Here is an 18,757-nt window from a genome sequence, read left to right on the forward strand (position 1 = left end):
GCACGCAAACACAACATCAACATCATCTCCTACGCCGACGACACCCAGCTGATACTCTCCCTCACCAAAGACCCAACCACCGCCAAAATCAACCTACAGGAAGGAATGAAAGACATTGTGGAATGGATGAAGCTCAGCCGCCTAAAGCTGAACTCAGACAAGACGAAGGTCCTCATCCTCGGACTATCCCCTTCCGCCTGGGACGAATCCTGGTGGCCCACGGATCTGGGCACCGCACCAACCCCCTCAGACCACGCACGCAACCTCGGATTCATCCTGGACCCCCTCCTTACTATGACCAAGCACGTCAACGCTGTCTCGTCATCATGCTTAAACACCCTACGCATGCTCCGAAAAATCTTCCGATGGATCCCCGCCGAAACCAGAAAGACAGTTACCCATGCCCTCGTCACAAGCCGTCTGGACTACGGAAACACCCTATACGCTGGGACCACAGCAAAGCTACAGAAAGGTCTTCAACGCATACAGAACGCCTCCGCACGCCTCATCCTCGACATCCCCCGCCACAGCCACATATCCGCCCACCTGAAACACCTGCACTGGCTCCCCGTCAACAAGAGGATCACCTTCAGGCTCCTCACCCACGCACACAAAGCTCTCCACAACATGGGCCCCGAATACCTCAACAGCCGCCTCTCGTTCTACACGCCCACCCGTCATCTTCGCTCAGCCAGCCTCGCCCTCGCCACCATCCCACGTATCCGCAGAACCACCGCAGGAGGAAAATCCTTCACCTACCTGCCAGCCAAAGCATGGAACTCCCTCCCTGCACACCTAAGAACTACCCAGGACCATCTCGCCTTCAGGAAGCACCTCAAGACATGGCTTTTCGAGCAGCAGTAACCCACCCACCCCCTCCCCAGCGCCTTGAGACCCTCACGGGTGAGTAGCGCGCTCTATAAATGCATTGATTGATTGATTGATTGATTGATTGTATTAGGATATTCTCACTGCTTATTTTGTTTTGCTCATGGTGAACTCCTCTAGCTCGGATGTAATTGAAAATATGTTGCTGTACCATTTTTTTCTTCACTGAAGTCTATTCATTTGTGTAGTGAAACAATGTAAATGTATCCTGTTTAGTATGAACATCTCCGGGTGACATGAGCATAGAGGTTGCTAAATAATTAAAACAGTGGTTTTGTACTCTGGTGTTTTAACAATGTGGCATTTATTTTTCTTGTGTTCTGATTTACTGAAGAAATTATACATTGGCTCACACTGCGATGAAGGTGCAAAAGGTGTTATTCTGTTCTACTAGAGATGCTGCCCTATACTTTTCTGGTTTTGCTGCCCAATGAGACTTAAAATATTTTCTGATTTTAATTTTTATAAATACTCTGTAAAACTCTGCATTTGAGGGGCTTCACAGCATTGACTTTGTACCACTTATTTTTTAAACTCTTACTAAAAGCTTAGAACTTTTCATTGATCTAGAACTTAGATGATTGGGCCTCAGATTACATTTTTAATGAATTGTGTTTGATTGATTTTGCCTTGATGTGGAGGGTACATCACCTCATGAAACTGATCCAGTAATTGTGGGAGATTTGATTGAGGTAAATTTTGGGGTGTCTTCATTTTGGGGTACCTTTTGCTCCCACACAAGCATACATGGTGTTGCAATAGTGGAGCCTGATTGGAAAAGTGCTATTGTCAGTTCTATCCAATGCTTTCTTTGATGGAGTTGCTGGCCCTTGCTTAGCATCCTTCACTGGAGTTTTTTCTGAAGGGTGAGCTCTGATGTGAGAAGGTGAGGTCCTGTCAAATCGTACCAGGGTTTTCCCAGTTCCTGGGGCCACTGGAACAAGATTGCATCCTGTATCTTCATGATCTCAGTTTTATCTCCTTCAGGGCGTTGGAAGTTTTCTTTCATCCATTGGTGAATGTGGATCAGACTTTCTATGATTTCTTTGTGGCATTACCCATTGTTTCCTAACTAGATGAGCATCTGTGTTTTGTGTCTATACGTTTGGAATTGTACTTAATGGAGTAAAATTACCTGTGCCGTGGTCTGTACGTGTGGAAGAGTGGCAGGCGGTTGCCTAATGCAAATATGTGAAATCCAGAAAGACTTGGCCATGAGGGGCTTTTAGAACACAAAGCAGATTTGCTTTTTCTTTGCTCCTCCCAGTCACGTGTGCAGGGCTGCAGCGTGACACCAGTGTCATCACAATCCCTCTGCTTTATACAGAAGCACGCAGTATCCATAATTCTTTTGCAATCCCATACCAAAATATGTTCCATGGCTTCTGAGGTTTCAGCTCTAGCAACAGTAGTGTTATTTCTCAACAGTATTAGTCAGGGGTCAGAAGGAGGAGGATGATGCATCAGGAAATATAAAAAGAGTAATTAAAAAGCTATTACTCTCTGCATTTAACCCGCTTATTGCTAAGTGTGCCTCTACCCTCCTATGTTAAGCATATCTCACGTTTTCTTTTTTGTTCTTATAGCTTTACCCTACGCTCAGTAACTGGTGTTAGCCATAGCACTGCACAGTGGCTTGTGGTCACAATACAGGCTATACAAATAGTGAAATAAATGCAGTACAAAGATCCGCGGAGAATTAGACTTCCTCAGCATCTTTATAGTACAATAAAAGCCCTTGTTTCAGAGGGGAAGTGAGGGAGAGCCAATACAGGGTTCAACAATGGTCGATTATTACTAGGTGATTCAATTACTTTGTACAGCATGTTTTTGTACTCCAGTACCACTTCCTATCTTTATATGACCTTTTTGTTGCCATTGTTATCAGGTGTTACATTATTTTGTGCCCAAAAACAGTGAGCATTGGCCATTTTGCTACTTCTGTGTCATCCTCAGTCAGTGAAGTAAGCGGTGGAATTTTTACGTGTGCCTGTCGAATTCGGAGGACCAGATTCCATCTATTTCAGGTGCTGCCCCTCCCCCCAGTTGTCCTACTGTGATGGGAATGCCACACACACACACACACACAGTCTCTTTACCAATTAGCCTGACATAAGTGCCAGAGCTCTTCTGATAACACATGCATGTTACAAAGAGTGGGATACGCACATCTAGTTTCCTTTTCTCTGAAGAAGGAAGGGTTAAGAAAAGCAAGATCACCTTGAGGCTAAGGAAATCTCTCCGTAAATCAGGCCCATACATCTTACTATATGGCTCTGGTTCATGAGAGACACATTACTATGTTTCCAGTCTCAAAAGTAGCACATTAAAATGAGGGGCTTATGGTCGGCTGGTTCATTTGAAGTGAACAAAGATTACAAATCCCAGGATCCTTTGGTTGTGGCAAGAAATCTCATGAATAGAAGCATACATTGCGCCGATTATGTTGACGGCTCTGAGACATCCAACCTTGGAACACTGCCCACTGCCACTGTGCACGGTTTGAGCCAGAAGCTGCCAGTGGGGGCCACCACTATCAATCACTTTCGGGGACTGGCACTTATTTTTTCTCATCAGACATTTACCAAGAGAGGGGAAAGCACACAAAGTGGAAAGAAGGAGCAAGAGGAAGAGGGAAAACCATCACAAAGGAAGAAAGCAGGAACCTGCTCGAATGAGATAAAGAGGCAGGGAGTGTCTGATAGTGGATGGTGGAGACATGATATAGATTTAAACTACGAGCCGTGTATTCGGAGCGCTGACATTTTATTGCGCTCGACCCAGGTTTATGAGCAAAGCTTCGCACCGGCACTCATTCTTTTAAAAATTAAACACTTATGGCCACCATAGCCCAGCAGAACTAGGAGGGTTGTTATTTGTGAAAGGATAAAACAAACTCATAGTTGATATGAAAATATTTGGATTGTCATCTTTCTGTCTGCTAATGCTATCATTAAAGTCTGAATAATACACCCTTCCAAGCTGCAGCAAAGGTACAGACACATTTTTAAGTAAACTGGGATGTCCCCACACCCTTCTCCTGTGCCCTGCTCAGTGGAAAGTTTATAACATTCACTCTGGCAGCACTTCCACATTCTCAGCCAAGTTCCTTATTATGACCCTCTATTGTAATAGAAATGATCTCAAAGGGAAACTATATTCGTCATCATTTAAAGTGACTGGCACAGAACGGAAGAGAGTGACGGAAGGGATGGGAGGGAACAGGATTTGGGAGGCTGTGCAAATAAAAGGATAGCTCTCTGAGCATCAAGGAAGGGATTGTACTTGGTCTGTGCTAAACACTGTGTCATCACCGGGCAACAGATCGAACCTTATTTACTGGCTGGACTTTAAATGAGAGGTAGGATAAAGTGAGAGATCTTTTTCATTGTATTTACAAAACAGAGATATATGCATACCGAAATGGAAAATGTTCAGGATAAGCAATAGTTTGTTTGCTCTGCACTTATATCGGTGTTCGTCTTTATCTTTGTGAATCATTCTAAAACTGGATGGTAAGGAAGGCTTCAGAAAGCCGCAATGTCTGGGACAAGCATAGGCAAAGCCAATAGGTCTGGCCCTGCAAGATGGTGCGATGGTTACTTTTTTATTACAAGCATATGCCACAAATATAACAAGCGTTGGCAAAGCCATAAGGTCTTGCCTTTGGGACCTATTGGCTTTGCCAATGGCATTTAGCGATGTTTTACAACATCCGAAGAGCTGTGTGGCGGGGCTAAAGACAAAACAAAAAGAGCTATAACAGATCCACTCATGTCACTTTGTAGGCGTGAGCAACAAGCATGCGCATGCCTACAAAATAACAATGGCTGCCTTTTTTTCTTTTTATTTAGCAATCAATCAGGGCATACAAAATTTTACCACAAAAGCATTCTTTTACTTTTTTTTTAAGCGTGGGTGAGGACGTTGATGAGGGTAAACAAGACATTGGGTGCAAATCGGGAAGAAAGCAATTCAGGGGGTGCGAGCAATACCGGGGGCAAAAGCAACACGAAGAGCACAGGAGGAGAAAAAATACGGAGGGCACACGGAAAGCAACACAGGCAGTGCTTAATTTGTGCTTGTTGTTTCCGGTGTTGGGCACCAACGCTTAATTTTAAGGGCTGGCATTTATCTTTCTGCCTCTAGTATTTACTGCGAGCAAAACACACATATAGTAAAAACTGAGGAAGATAAAAATGAAAATGCATCGCAATGGGGGACAGCAGAAAGCTGCAAGAGTGAACTGAAGGAGCAGGCAGTGGCTGTAAATGGATCGAAGAGGCCCGAGATGGCTTCAGGATTATGCTGCCTCGGTGTTGCGTGTTCGCACATTTAATTTCAGCAGCTGCATGTTTACGAGGAGGGTTTTGGGCACCGGCATGTTTTTATTTACAAATGAAGCACTGAACACAGGTAAGAGAGAGGATCATGGAGCGCTGGGGGTAGAAGCACACAGGCTAGAGAGAGGAATTTAGAGCTGTTGGGTGGAAGCTAGAAAGCAACGCAAAGGAGAAACACATGAGGAGGAACACAACAGCAAGGCGGTGGACTAGCACACGGGCAAGAGAGAGCAACTCGGAGCAGAATCAGAACACAAGGGAGACAGCTTGAAAATATGTGCACTCCAATAGAGTGCTTAATTAAAAAGACAAATAAATACAAGTGAGCAGTGGAGCCACAAACACAAAAAGAAGAAGTAAAACTCACATAACCTGATGAATAAAAAGTAAGCAAATAAGAGTAACAGCAAATCCAACCTCTGGTAAGCACTGGGCAGGCTCTTAAGCATACTGTCATAGGTCTTAAATAAAAAGGATAAAGAATGAAAAGAAAAAAGCATCAGCCCTGGTACTGATGTGCATTTTGCTCTAGGTGGCTATGCACATTTGATTAGGCAAAATACTGTGACTCACAGTGCAAGATAGCCTCTGGCTAAAGTGGGCTAACCAACTGCTTTATTATGTGCGCTCTGGTGTTTGGAAGCAAAATGTGAAAGAGAACATCTATACACATATTACCCTGCGGTGATGTGATTGCCATTGGATAGTTATAGTTAGGTCTGCATTTCCATAGATAATGCCTTTCTTTGTTTGTTAATACCTTTGGTACTGTTTGTTGAATCTTCATGAAACTTTCCATTATAAAATGGCCCTTTTTTGCCTAATTTTTTGATGTGAAGTTTCACAGCGGCCTGTCAAGCGGGGTAGGGCAAAAAAAAGGAGGAGTCCCAAAACACAAAAGCCCATGCATTTTCTGTAAACCTTTTTGGAATGCGCTATTGCAAGAAATGCTGAACAGAATTACACTTAGGGCCTGATAAGGAATTTGGCGGACGGTTTTCACCATCCACCGAACTTCCGACTGGGAGGTTGCCACCACACTAGCTACCTCCCTGCCGGACCCATTAAGAGTTCCCCGCTAGGCTGCTGGATGGAAACCTAGGTTTCTCCCTGCCAGCCTAGCGGGAAACAGGCTACAGCATTGTCTCCTGCTCGCAATCGAGCCAGCAGCAATGCTGTAGCCAGCAGGATGCACCAGAAGACAGTAAACATTGTGACGGTGCTGGGCAGGGAGGGCCCTGCACTGCCCATGCCAAGCACATGGGCAGTGCGAGGGCCCCCCCTGTGGGCCCATACACCTGTTCTCTGCAAGCCTTTTCATGGCGGTGTTACCGCCATGAAGGGGCTGGTGGAGAACGAGGTCATAATTCGCAGGCCAGTGCCGCATGCTGTGCTACCCTGGCGGATTAGGATCTCCACCACCGCCGGGATCCAAGATCTTGGCGGAATTGGCGGTCGGACCATCAGGGTTGTTATGTGGCAGTCGGACTCCTGTATAGGCGGCAGTCCAGACCGCCACACGCGTATTGAGGCCCAAAATGTTTTTAGGTAGCTAGATGTTTGTCTAGAAAGCATATTTTTTGTGATTTGGTGTAAATCTGTTCAGTATTTTTTGAGAAGTTAGGGTACAAATAGATTTGTATATCTGGACTGTTGGGTTCAGGGACTCAAGCGAGAGTCCTGTGAGCTCAACTTAAAAAATAGAGCATTTTGATTGGCTGAGAGGGCTTTCTTTTTCCTTGGACGATCTCACTCCAGTGGGAGTGAAGGTCCCACAGCAGCGAGTGCTTTGATTGGCTGGCTGCAACATAAAAGCAAATGTCTCAAAAAGTTTAAAAAAAATATGAGGGCAGGGTAAGGATATTCTGGCCTCCAAGACTTTGTGGGAGAGGGCAGGGGGACCTCCACTGGGGCCAATTTTTTTTTTTTTTGCTGCAATCCAGCAGCACTTCCTCGGGATTGCAGTCAAGAAATAATTGTATGCCATCATTTATTTTACATGAATATGATGTTATTTTGGGCGGCCTGATTGTGGCCCCCTCCCTAAGATGATTTCACCCCGGAGACCCCATCCCACGGGCCTGGAAACTTTCTGGGAGGGGCGTGCACCCACCATTCCTCAGCCTGGCATTAAGTGAAAGGGGGGGGGGTGGCACCCTCTCCTGATTCTTATGAGGCCCTAAGAACCCCATTCCAAGGTATTATGATTAAATTAAAAGGGAATGGGGTGCGCAGCAGCCCCTCTCTCCGACCCAGCTCAGTCCCCGGGATCCCATTCCTCTGGGCCGAATTTGTTGCTTACAGTAGCCATTAAGGGAATCTTGTTTGATGTGGTCACTGTTACAACACGAATATTAGTAGCTCGCGATGAATTTCATTGAACAAAATTAGCTCTTATTACGGAAAAGGATTGAGACCGCTGAACAAAGTTAGCTCTTATTACAGAAAAGGCTGGAGACAGCTTGCTCAGTCAACTTTACTCAGTAGTTATAGTGGAGGCACTGTGCCTTATCATTTTATACACCTATTGGCACCAATATGCTCTTCTCATAATGTTTCCTTTACAGTTATATCCCTAAAAGTGCAAGTTTACTATACTGAAGTTTGCTCCTCTGTGATAAGCCCCGCCATAATTTACTCCACTGTGTTTGCACCTCTGCTATTTGCACCTTTATAATTTGCTTCACCATTTTTGTTCCATCGTACTTGCTCGCAAGGTGGTAGAATGTCCCAAATTGCTCTGGGCTAGTGAACTATGCAAGCAAACCTGACAGTCGTTCGGAAGATTACTCCCCCAGAAGGAAATCTTAAATTCTTAATTTCCGTCTGGCCTTTTCTGTGTAGTTCTCTCAGTTGTGCATCATTCTTTCTCTCAATCTCTCTTTTTGCAAAATACTTTGTTTCTTTCTTTCCATCTTAACTGTACTTTTATCGTTCATTTCTTTTTTCTTTGCATCTATTCACTTTTTAATCTCTCCATTTTTCTCCATCCTTTGTTCTCTCGACCATTTCTTTTTCCCCTTACTTTTTCATCCATCATCCATTCATCCTTCGCACCATTCAGCCATCCATCCATCAACACATCGATCCATTCATCCTCCCTGCCACCTTCTTTCATTCCATCCATCATTCTATCTTTCTGTCCATCCATTCATGCTTCTCTCCATTCATCCTTCCCTCCATCCGCCCTTTTCTCCATCCATCTTTTTATCCTCATCTCCGTCCATCTCTGCATCCATCCAGCCTTCATTCATCCTCTCTCCATTCATCACTCCATCCTCCTCTACGGTCATCCATCTCTGCATTCATCCATCCTCTATCCTTCTCTCCATCCATCCAGCCTTCTTTCCATCCCTGCCTCCCTCCTGTTTATTGAAAGAAATCGTATTCGTGAGTTTTTTGCAGACGGAAATCTCCAATAAAAGTTAAAGGAGCTATTAAAAAAAACCGTAAATGTTTTATTAACACAGAACTGCCAACCTCGCCGCTCAAGCTGCTTAAGCGGCAGATTAATGACTCACCTACTAGTTGCTCCACTCCTATTTGCTCCCTGGTAATTTGCTCCACTGCAATTACTCCTGTGTAATTTGTTGCACTGTAGTTGGCTCCATTACTGTTTGCTTCACTGTAATATGCTCATCGTATTTGTCCCACTGCAATTTTCTCCTCTACAATCGTCTCCTTTCTGTTTTTTCCACTGCGGTTTACTACACTACAAATTGTTCCACTGTAATTTGATACATACCAGTTGGTTACACTGTAATTTGCTGCAGTACAGTTCGTGACACTGTAATTTGTTTCACCGTGTTTGCTCCACTGCAATTTGGTCCACTGCGTTTGCTCCATTGCAGACAACTCCACTTCAGTCTGCTCCACTGTGATCCTGCTTCGCACAACTACACTACAATCCACACATACGGTATCTCCTTTAACCACAGTTACCCCTAAATCAGAATTTTACATAGTCATAACATAGTTACGACCATTGTGTAATCGCACTGAGAATCATACCACTACCACTCACTTTATCCATGACTGGTGAATGTCCTAATACTCTACTGGTCTCCAGGCAGATCACGTTTTTTCTTCCTGGAATCAACATCATAAGCAATCAACCCTAGCACACCATCTTCGTGCAGCTTCTTTCTGACCAATCCCTACTCAGCACACATTGAAACACCTACACATAAGGAAGGCAACCCATTAGACGTGGTATTGGTCTCTAACACAGTGTCACACGCCCATTTTTAACCCCTCAACAAACTATATTCATTACTACATCACTCACAAAATTTGATCAGACCATCCTTCATGCTTGTATTTAGAACTACTCTATGTGCACATTCTCTCCAAAAAAACATCAGTTTTTCCCTAAATGGCGCAAGAACAGGATTAGTGAAAACCTTCCGACTGACAGATAATCTCTTGACAAAATTCCCATATCATTTGACCACGCTCAATCTGTATATTTTGAAAATCTCATTACTTCTCTCTGGCACGCAAAACGACCTATTTGTCCCCGTAGTGCAACTATCTCTGCATCTTTTCTCTCTCACTTTACTAACTGTTTCTCTTCAGAAATCACAACTATTAGGCACACACTTGCCTCATCTCTTAGTTCTCTACCGTCACACTCCTATATCCCTACCGTTCCTTAAAGGTTCACAGCTATACCTGCTTCTTCAGACCTACATCCCAAACAGGATAATTTCTCATACTCAGTCTGCTGACCGTTAATGCACACCATCTGAGACCTTTATTCCATAAACCATAAAACAACTTGGTCTCACCACCATAGTACTACTCTGTCTAGCCTCCCGATTTTTAACTAGTAACTACAATTTGGTATCTGTTTCTCTTGCTTTACAACAGAAGTTGTCCTACTTTAACTTTTGAAACCCACAGCTGACCTTGCCTCTTCTTCTAACTACCAACCAGTCTCTTTGCATCTCCAAAATCTTTATCCACCACACTGTCTAACTCAATGGCAACATCTGCTCAACCCCTTACAATTTGGATTCTATTCCTGTTACTCTACTGAAACTGCTTTTGCACTCATAGCTAACTTCATGATCTCTGCACACCAGAACCAAATCTCATTCATCCTCATAGTCTTGGATTTGTCTGCACCTGTGACATTATCGACCACCCTACCTTATTAACTACCCTTTCATCGCATCAATTGGCATTACTGGCTCTGCTCTCAACTGGTTCTCTTTCTCCTACAAACCTGTCTTTCACTGTGAACTGGCAATCCATCTGATACCCACGCACACCACTCCCTGTAAGCGTCCCCAAGGCTCTCTACGTTGACCTTGTTTGGGTTCTCCCACCACTTATATCCTGACGACTCCCACATTTTCTTTGCCTTCCTAAACTTTTCTACAGTTCTATAATCTTGGATATCAGGTTGCCTTGCTGCCATTCATCAGTGAATGGATTTTTAACCCTTCATGTAGATGTTGCTAAAATAGAGGTCTATACTTGCTGGAACTCCTTGCACTCCTAGCTCTGTCTACTGCCAGCCAGACAAGCTCACATTTGCATCATCGGCCAGAAACCTAGGATTACTCTTCAACTCCTTACTATTGCCTTCACTGTTGAACCTACATATAAGATGATCAATATATGCAGATACTGCCCTCATTCCTCTTTGTAGTTCTAAAGCATTGATAAACTCACTGATAAACAGGACTGATGCAGTAGGTAACTAATGGGTCTTCCTCGTCACTATTTTCCTCCCATTGACAACATTCTGTCTTTTGCCACTAGAGTGTTTTTTCAATCTCCTCAGAGACTCCCCACTTCATCATATCAACATGAAGCTGTTTAGCTATCTGCTAATAACAAAGCCCTCTACAAACTCTTGAAACAGGTCATCGAAACCATACATGGGTCAGTGCCAGGTTACATTTCAGAGGCTCTTTTCTGCTTTTTCTGTTTGAAAGGGGAGTTCCGACGTGCATTAGGAATCTGTGAGTAAAATTTGATTCCCAGCTGTCCTTTCGGCCTCAGGCCCTCGCGGTTGCAGGGATCTGCTTCAATTTGATAAAACCCTTGAGGAAATGTTTTGAGTACATGCCCTCTACAGCCAGGAAGACAGTGGCCTGTGCACTTATTTCTTCTAGCCTAGACTACTGTAACAGCTTGTATATTGGATCTACTAAACAGATGGTGGGAAAATTGCAAGTTATCCCGCATGCAGCTGCTAGGTTGGTTCTCAGATTACCTAGAGGGTCATCTGTCTCAGCAGCCTTTAAAAGTCTGCGTTGGCTGAGTGCATAAGAGGGTCTTATTTAAAATCATCTTAATTACTTTCAGAACCTTCAATGGAACTGGACCTACATTTTTAGCGTCTAGTTTCACCTATTATACCACCAGCAGAACCCTAAGGTCTTCCTCTCAAATTTGCTCAAACCTGTGGTTTAGCTGTGAACTAGAGTGGGGAAATCCTTTACAGTTCTAGGTACAAAAGGCCTGGAATAATCTCCACAAGCATTTAAGGTCCTTGGACTCAGAAACCGTTTTCAGAAAGCAGTTATAGACCTGGATCTTTGGAATCCCTGACACACTGTGCTACTCTTTGATACTGTAGCTCACCAGCCACACATTGATCATTATTGCAGACTTCTGCTGCAACTCCAGGATGCACCTTCGGGAGTGACAGTTCATGCTCTATAAACTTCCTAATCAAATCAAATCAAATCTTTGCGTGATTTACTACTGTATATTTTTCCACTCTCGTGGCTGAAAAATACTCACTTGTACATACATTTGTACCTGCAACAAATCCTTTTGTGGATTCCAGACAGGTCTAAAAAATGAAAATGTGTTCATAAATGTGCGTTTATGATTGAATTTACCTTTTTCAATAAGGCCCATTTTTTCCATCCCATTGACTGAGTTGATATTAAAAAGCCTAATACCAAGCCACAGGATCACCCAAGAGCAGATAACTTGTCTACTAAAGATCTAAAAGTACCCTTGCCGGCCAAAACAGTGGAGCTGGCAGAAGCCTCTTGAAAGAGGGACAACAGTGCACTCCCTGGCCAGGCCTGTGCTTCCATAATGCCAAGTTTCATAGTGCCTCCTAGAAACAGTGTGAAATTACTGAAACAGTCCAGAAAATTGCACTTTCAATGTATTGGAGTACACCAGCAGGCAAAATTGTATTTTGTCTGTAGCACTGAGAATCCTTACATTGCTGCTGCTCTCTGAAGCTAAGTGCAAGAACTGAAATACTTTAAAACCGCTGAGTGCTGCACAGTGCACATTAGTTAGGGGTTAAGGTTAGGTGCCTCTCTGCTCCCCATATACAATAACTTTATCTCCACTTCTGTGGACACATTTCTTTTGCTTTATTTAGTTGGGATTAAAAAAAAAAACATCAAATATGGTTTGTGAAGGGTGATGTTTGAACGTTTCAAAGCAGTACATTTATGCCCTTTTAGGACATTTTTAAGTCCCGAAAAGTTTCAACAAGCTATAAAAGTTGAGAGAAAAAGCTACAAATTTTCATAGATTACACTGGGTTCAAGAATGACTTCCAGTTTTGAAATCTTGAAGTTCACCTGGTTGGCATCTAGGTTTATTGTCTTTCCATGTCTGTCTGTGACCCTCCCGCCAGTCTCTGCTTATACTGGGTTCTTACTATCTTATGGACTGTCCTGCTGTAATCTTTGCTCTCTTAATTGTAAAACACGTTGCAGGAAACTTCACCCAACACCATAGATTTCCATTATTGGATTGACTGCCAGTATTTTGACAACAGAAGTTATTTATCCTCAAACTATTATGCAAGAAAGTACAACAACTTCCAAAAATATAACTATAGTATTTAATAATTTTCTGTTCCAAACCTTTAACTGAAGCTCTGGCTTTGTGCACGCTCTTTCACTCAGCATTAATTTGTTTTCTTTCCTCACCAGTGCACAAAGCTAAAGAGAATTAGCGGCGAGGCACCAGTCACATAACATCAATTTAGCTGGATTTAGGCGAAGGAATCTCAGTCAGAAGACATGTCCAGGCGGTGTCAGTTTTGGCATGTCAATATGAGACATCCCAATGAATAAACACAACTGATTATTATTTTAAAACACAGGGAAGTGTGTGTTTTTAGCTGTGTTAAAACAGCAGAGTTTTCAAATTCCATCCCGGCAGTGTGAAATTTCACAGGGCGGTAAATGGCATCCTTAGATGGAAAGATTTCTTGCAGGCATTTTTTTTCCACTACTGTGTCCAGAGGTCTAATGCAGGAATGTCCAATGTACCTCCAGAAGGTACAGAATAATGATAGGTTTTTCATTTTTATAACTGATTTTGCGTATTGAGTTATAGTAGTATGTATCAAGGTCCAGCACTTCTCCCCGTTAAATAATACTCATAGTCCAAGGGGGGTAATCCACTTATTGAGGTTTGGACCTACTTAACCTCTGTATTGGTACACATGTGGAGAAAATTAAGTGTATCTACCCAAGAGTATAAAGGCGCAGATTCAGTTATTGTTTTTTTAATTTTCCGTTTTATTTATGAGTTGATCAATCAAATAACACACGTATAGTGATAGTGTTCAGCAAGCAGCCGACACATGTTTCGCTCCCTCAGCAGTTCAATAGCCCCAGGCATTACAAGGCTTTTTAAATCGGATTTAAGTTTTCAGTCAATATTATGCACCAAATATTTTTCTTCACATTCACAGTTCGTATGGTTCGGTATAGTTCTTGGTACAATTTGAAGACACACCGGATGAGTTCTTCTTCAGGATTTACCCCGTAACTTCGAATTGTACCAAGAACTATAACGAACCATACAAACTGTGAATATAAAGAAAACAATCCTATATAAAGAGCCTTGAGAAAGCCCCAGGCTATCGAGCAGCTGAGATAGTGAAACATGTGTCAGCTTCTTACTGAACACTATTCCTACATGTATGTAATTTGATGGATCAACTCATAAATAAAACGGAAAAAAAAAAAAAAAAAAAAAGGAAACAGAGACTTTATACTCTTGAGTAGATACACTAAATTTTCCCCACACTCAGATTCAGTGTTTCAACAGTTATCGTAGGTGGATATCCTGAAAATCTAGCATGGATCCTGTACTCTGGGACCTACATCGGAGACACCTACCTCAAATCCTTCACCAAATCTGATAACATGGCTGATAACATTACTGTTGCTTCCTGTGCTGTCAATATAGCACCTGTCAGGAGTACATGGAACAATACTATGTTCCCACTGCTCAGGGCACAAATGATGGGTGTGGACAAGTGAACTATGTCCCTCTGGCACTATGAAAAGCTTTTGTAGGGCCTGGTCCCAAACTTCATGGTTGGTCCTTTCTGAGTTTCCAGAAGAACGTGCACCTAGTCCACAACAGAAACATTTGAAGGCAGCTTCAGCAGATGGTGCAACCTGGTGGTGACTGCCATTGCCTTCCTCATTGTGAAGAGAGCACAGAAGAAGGCAAAAGTCCTCATTATGATGCTGGCGGTAACATGACCGCTAGCCTTACGGTGGCGGTCGGACTGCCGCGGCTGTGGCGCTCTGACCGCCACATTACGAGTTTGGTGGTCGGACCGACCACCGTCTCAGCCAGGATCCATGATCCCGACTGGGTGATGGCGGTCTTGGTTGTAATCAGCCAGATGAGCGCTGAACTACTCACCGCCCAGCTGGTTACAACCTTGTTCTTTGCCAGCCTTTTCATGGTGGTTTCCCCACCATGAAAAGGCTGGTGGAGAACAAGTGCTGGAGGCTATAGAGGGGCCCCTCCCAGCACCCTTGGATTGCAGACAGTGCACATTTCAAGGGTGCTGGTCAGCCCCCTTTGTGCTACGAGATAGCACTTGGCTCCTCTAGGTGATCCGAGTGCTATCTCATAGCACTGTTCCCGCTTGTCAGACCAGTGGAAACTCTCTATTTCAAGGTTTCCGCCAGTCAGCCAGGTCAGGCTGGTGGAAACCTTATAATAGGGCAGGGGAATGCCACCACCATGGCAGTAGCGTCCTCCCCACAAGTTTGGCAGTCCTGCGTTGGGACCGCCAAACTCGTAATGAGCCCCAAAGTTTGGTTTTGAGTTATATAAATAAATCTGCCTAATGGAGCCTTGAAAAGTGCAGGTTTCAAAGCAGTTCATAATTTGTAAATAAAAATGCACCAGTGCCCAAAGCTCTCCTTGAAACGTGCAACTGCTGCAATTAAATGTGCAAGCACAGACTACTGAGGCAGCGTAATCCTAAAGCTATCTCTGACCTCTTTAATGCATTTACAGCTACTCCCTGCCCCTTCAGCTCACTCTTGCAGCTGTCTGCTTTCTCCCTTTGTGACGCTTTTTCGTCTTTCTCTTCCAATGTCTTTCTCATATGTGTCTTTTGCTCGCAGTAAATGCCTGATGCAGAAAAATAAGTGCAGGCTTCCAAAAATAAGTGCCGGTGCCCCCACCGGAAACCACCGGCTCAAATTAAGCACTGGTTCAAAGCAAACAACACCGGCTGCCACTGTCCTTTTGATGGCCCTGTGTCTTTACCCTGTTTTAGAGATGAACCTGCCCCCTCTTAGACCACAGCATATGGAGGAGGGGATGGGTCCCCTTAATTGAAGTCAAGGAGTCATGCAACATTGTGCCTCCACACCATTTCCATATAATTAGTACATGTTCATGCATGGATTTTCAATGTGGCTTTACAGGGTACTTTATAATTTCCTTGTTTGCTTTTGTTGTCTCTAAGAAGACCCTAGGAGGAGAAGGAGGTGTCATTTTGACAATAGAGCCTCACTTGGGATGTGGCAACTGGGTACTCCGTCCCAGACATCTACCATATTACAGGTACATGTTTCAGCCACTTTATTGCGAGTGCTTTAGGATACAATGCACGTATGATAAGGCGGACGCGATATACATCATGCTTGTGAGGGACTACTCGGCTGCCAAACTCTAAGTCAGCTCCTTAACTCTCTGTAAATGGAACTACCTCCTATTTTGCATTTGATGGTTATATTTGTGGTCTCTGAATTGTATGACTATTGTGCTGATGGATTGTCGCCTTTGTGCTTCAGTTACAAAGAAATACTTGGAGGAACAAAATCATTACACTTTCCAGTCAAAGAGAATAACTCAAACTTAATAATAAGAATTTCATTTTATAACACTTTTATAAAAAGACATCTTCGATGAGATGGGCTATTGGTAGATCCTAGTTCATGTAAGGTTTAGATCTCGTGCAAAAGTAAAGCTTGAGAAGGAGTGTTTTTATTTTACTCCTGAAGATTTCACTGGAGGGATTTCTTCTGAAGGATGGTGGGATAGAGTTCCAGGGTTTCTTTAAATTCACATCCTAGGATGGAACCTTAGAGTGTTCTCTTTCTTTTGCTCCATCTATAACAACAAAGGTCTAGTATGGGAGGCACAAGTCAACTGACTTGCCGCTTGGGTCACAAAAACTTGTCATAAGGCCAAAAGGGGAAATAATGTTATACCCACCCAGCATCTGAATTGCACAATGCCTAATGCTGAAACTTGATTTCAATCCCAACTTCCAAACTTGACCAAACAGAGTGACCCTAGGCACTTACTTTTCTGCACTGCTTATCCTTTCACATGATCATCACATCGGAGAGCATCTTGAAATAATTGAGTTCAAGGTGCACACTGCGCACAACCTCTCCTATATGTGGTTTAATAGACCAAAATGTTGCTTTATCCATAAAATAAAGACAATATAAGAGAAAAAAAACAATTCACTTGCCTCTTCGGTCATTAATAAATCTGTCACAGCAGAAAGAGTGTGGTCCCCTAATTATAATGAAGGCCACTCAGAGTAGTGATATAACCTAAGATGCTAAAGTGAAACAATCCTAAATACACTTTTAATGTAAAAGTTCGTACCTCAGCTATAAATAAAGTTGGAGTCAGCGACACTTGCAGCAGGTTAGAAGTTCCAGGTTGAGCTAAGAGCTGTTCTCAGCCTCCACAGTGCTGATTTTCTACACAGGATGCAATACAAGCAGTGGTTCACCAGCACTGTCCTTTTGGATGTTTGTAGTGAGGCAGGAGACACGTTGGTGCTGGGAGCATGCTTCACAGCCTCAAAGCTTATACACTCTCACTGCCCATGCCCACTGACAGTGTAGCTTTTCAGCTTGGGCATGACCAATTTCATAGCGCAGTTTCAGACACTTGCCATGTCAAGCAGTCTGCACATGCTGACAGCTTCGCCGATAGCATGTCGCATGGCCTCTTCAAGGCCTATATATCATGTGAGAAAACGTATACTCTCCCTCACCAAGGACCGCGCCAGCGCCAAGACCAACCTACAAGAGGGTATGAAGGACGTCGCAGATTGGATGAGGCTCAGCCGCCTAAAGCTGAACTCTGAAAAAACGGAAGTCCTCATCCTCGGCAATACCCCGTCCGCCTGGGACGACTCCTGGTGGCCCACGGCCCTCGGCACCGCACCGACCCCCACAGACCACGCCCGCAACCTCGGCTTCATCTTGGACCCTCTTCTCACCATGACCAAGCAAGTCAACGCCGTGTCCTCCGCCTGCTTCCTCACCCTCCGCATGCTCCGCAAGATCTTCCGCTGGATCCCCGCCGACACCAGAAAAACCGTGACCCACGCCCTCGTCACAAGCCGCCTGGACTACGGCAACACCCTCTACGCCGGGACCACAGCCAAACTCCAAAATCGCCTGCAACGCATTCAAAACGCCTCGGCCCGCCTCATCCTCGACATACCCCGCAGCAGCCACATCTCCGCACACCTGAGACACCTGCATTGGCTCCCTGTCAGCAAAAGGATCACCTTCCGACTTCTCACCCACACACACAAAGCCCTCTACGACAAGGGACCGGAATACCTCAACAGACGCCTCAGCTTCTACGTCCCCACCCGCCTCCTCCGCTCCTCTGGCCTCGCACTCGCTGCTGTCCCTCGCATCCGCCGCTCCACGGCGGGTGGGAGATCTTTCTCCTTCCTGGCGGCCAAGACCTGGAACTCCCTCCCCACCAGCCTCAGGACCACCCAGGACCACTCCGCTTTCCGGACACTCCTAAAGACCTGGCTGTTCGAACAGCGATAACCCCCCCTTTTTCCCCTAGCGCCTTGAGACCCGCACGGGTGAGTAGTGCGCTTTATAAATGTTAATGATTTGATTTGATTTGAGATACCTATATTCCTGTGAAGATGCCTGAATCCACAGGGGCAATCATCGAGCATCAAAACAAGTTGGAAAAGAGAAGCATGGCCCGTTGCTTGGTCCTCATATGTTTAATGGTGTGGTAGGGAGACGCCAGTAAAACCTTTTTAGCTTGCTCACATATGATTTTAATATAGGTCTGACAGTTTAATAAAGGGAGAATATAAATGTTGACAAAGATGACCTAGCCTCACCCAAACTAGGGAACCTATAAATAGGAGACTGTACAACAAAAGAACTGTAATACTCTTGAATGCTTCCCGCATGCTACATTAGGCATGTGAGCATTCATCTCATATAAGTACTTTAATGTATGGTAATTCCATA

At 44.1% G+C, this 18,757-nt stretch overlaps 1 protein-coding gene across 1 annotated transcript in view; it reads left to right on the forward strand.

Moving 5' to 3' along the window:
• Positions 1-4,143: 4,143 nt before the first annotated feature.
• CMKLR2 (chemerin chemokine-like receptor 2) overlaps positions 4,144-18,757 on the forward strand; it is a 115,370-nt gene continuing 100,756 nt past the window's right edge. Inside the window, exon 1 of the mRNA XM_069225980.1 lies at positions 4,144-4,249. The gene's annotated coding sequence lies outside the window, so the exon portion shown is untranslated. The remainder of the gene's footprint in view (positions 4,250-18,757) is intronic.

The sequence above is a fragment of the Pleurodeles waltl genome, chromosome 3_1 (assembly GCF_031143425.1).
Source record: "Pleurodeles waltl isolate 20211129_DDA chromosome 3_1, aPleWal1.hap1.20221129, whole genome shotgun sequence".
Taxonomy (NCBI): Eukaryota; Metazoa; Chordata; class Amphibia; order Caudata; family Salamandridae; genus Pleurodeles; species Pleurodeles waltl.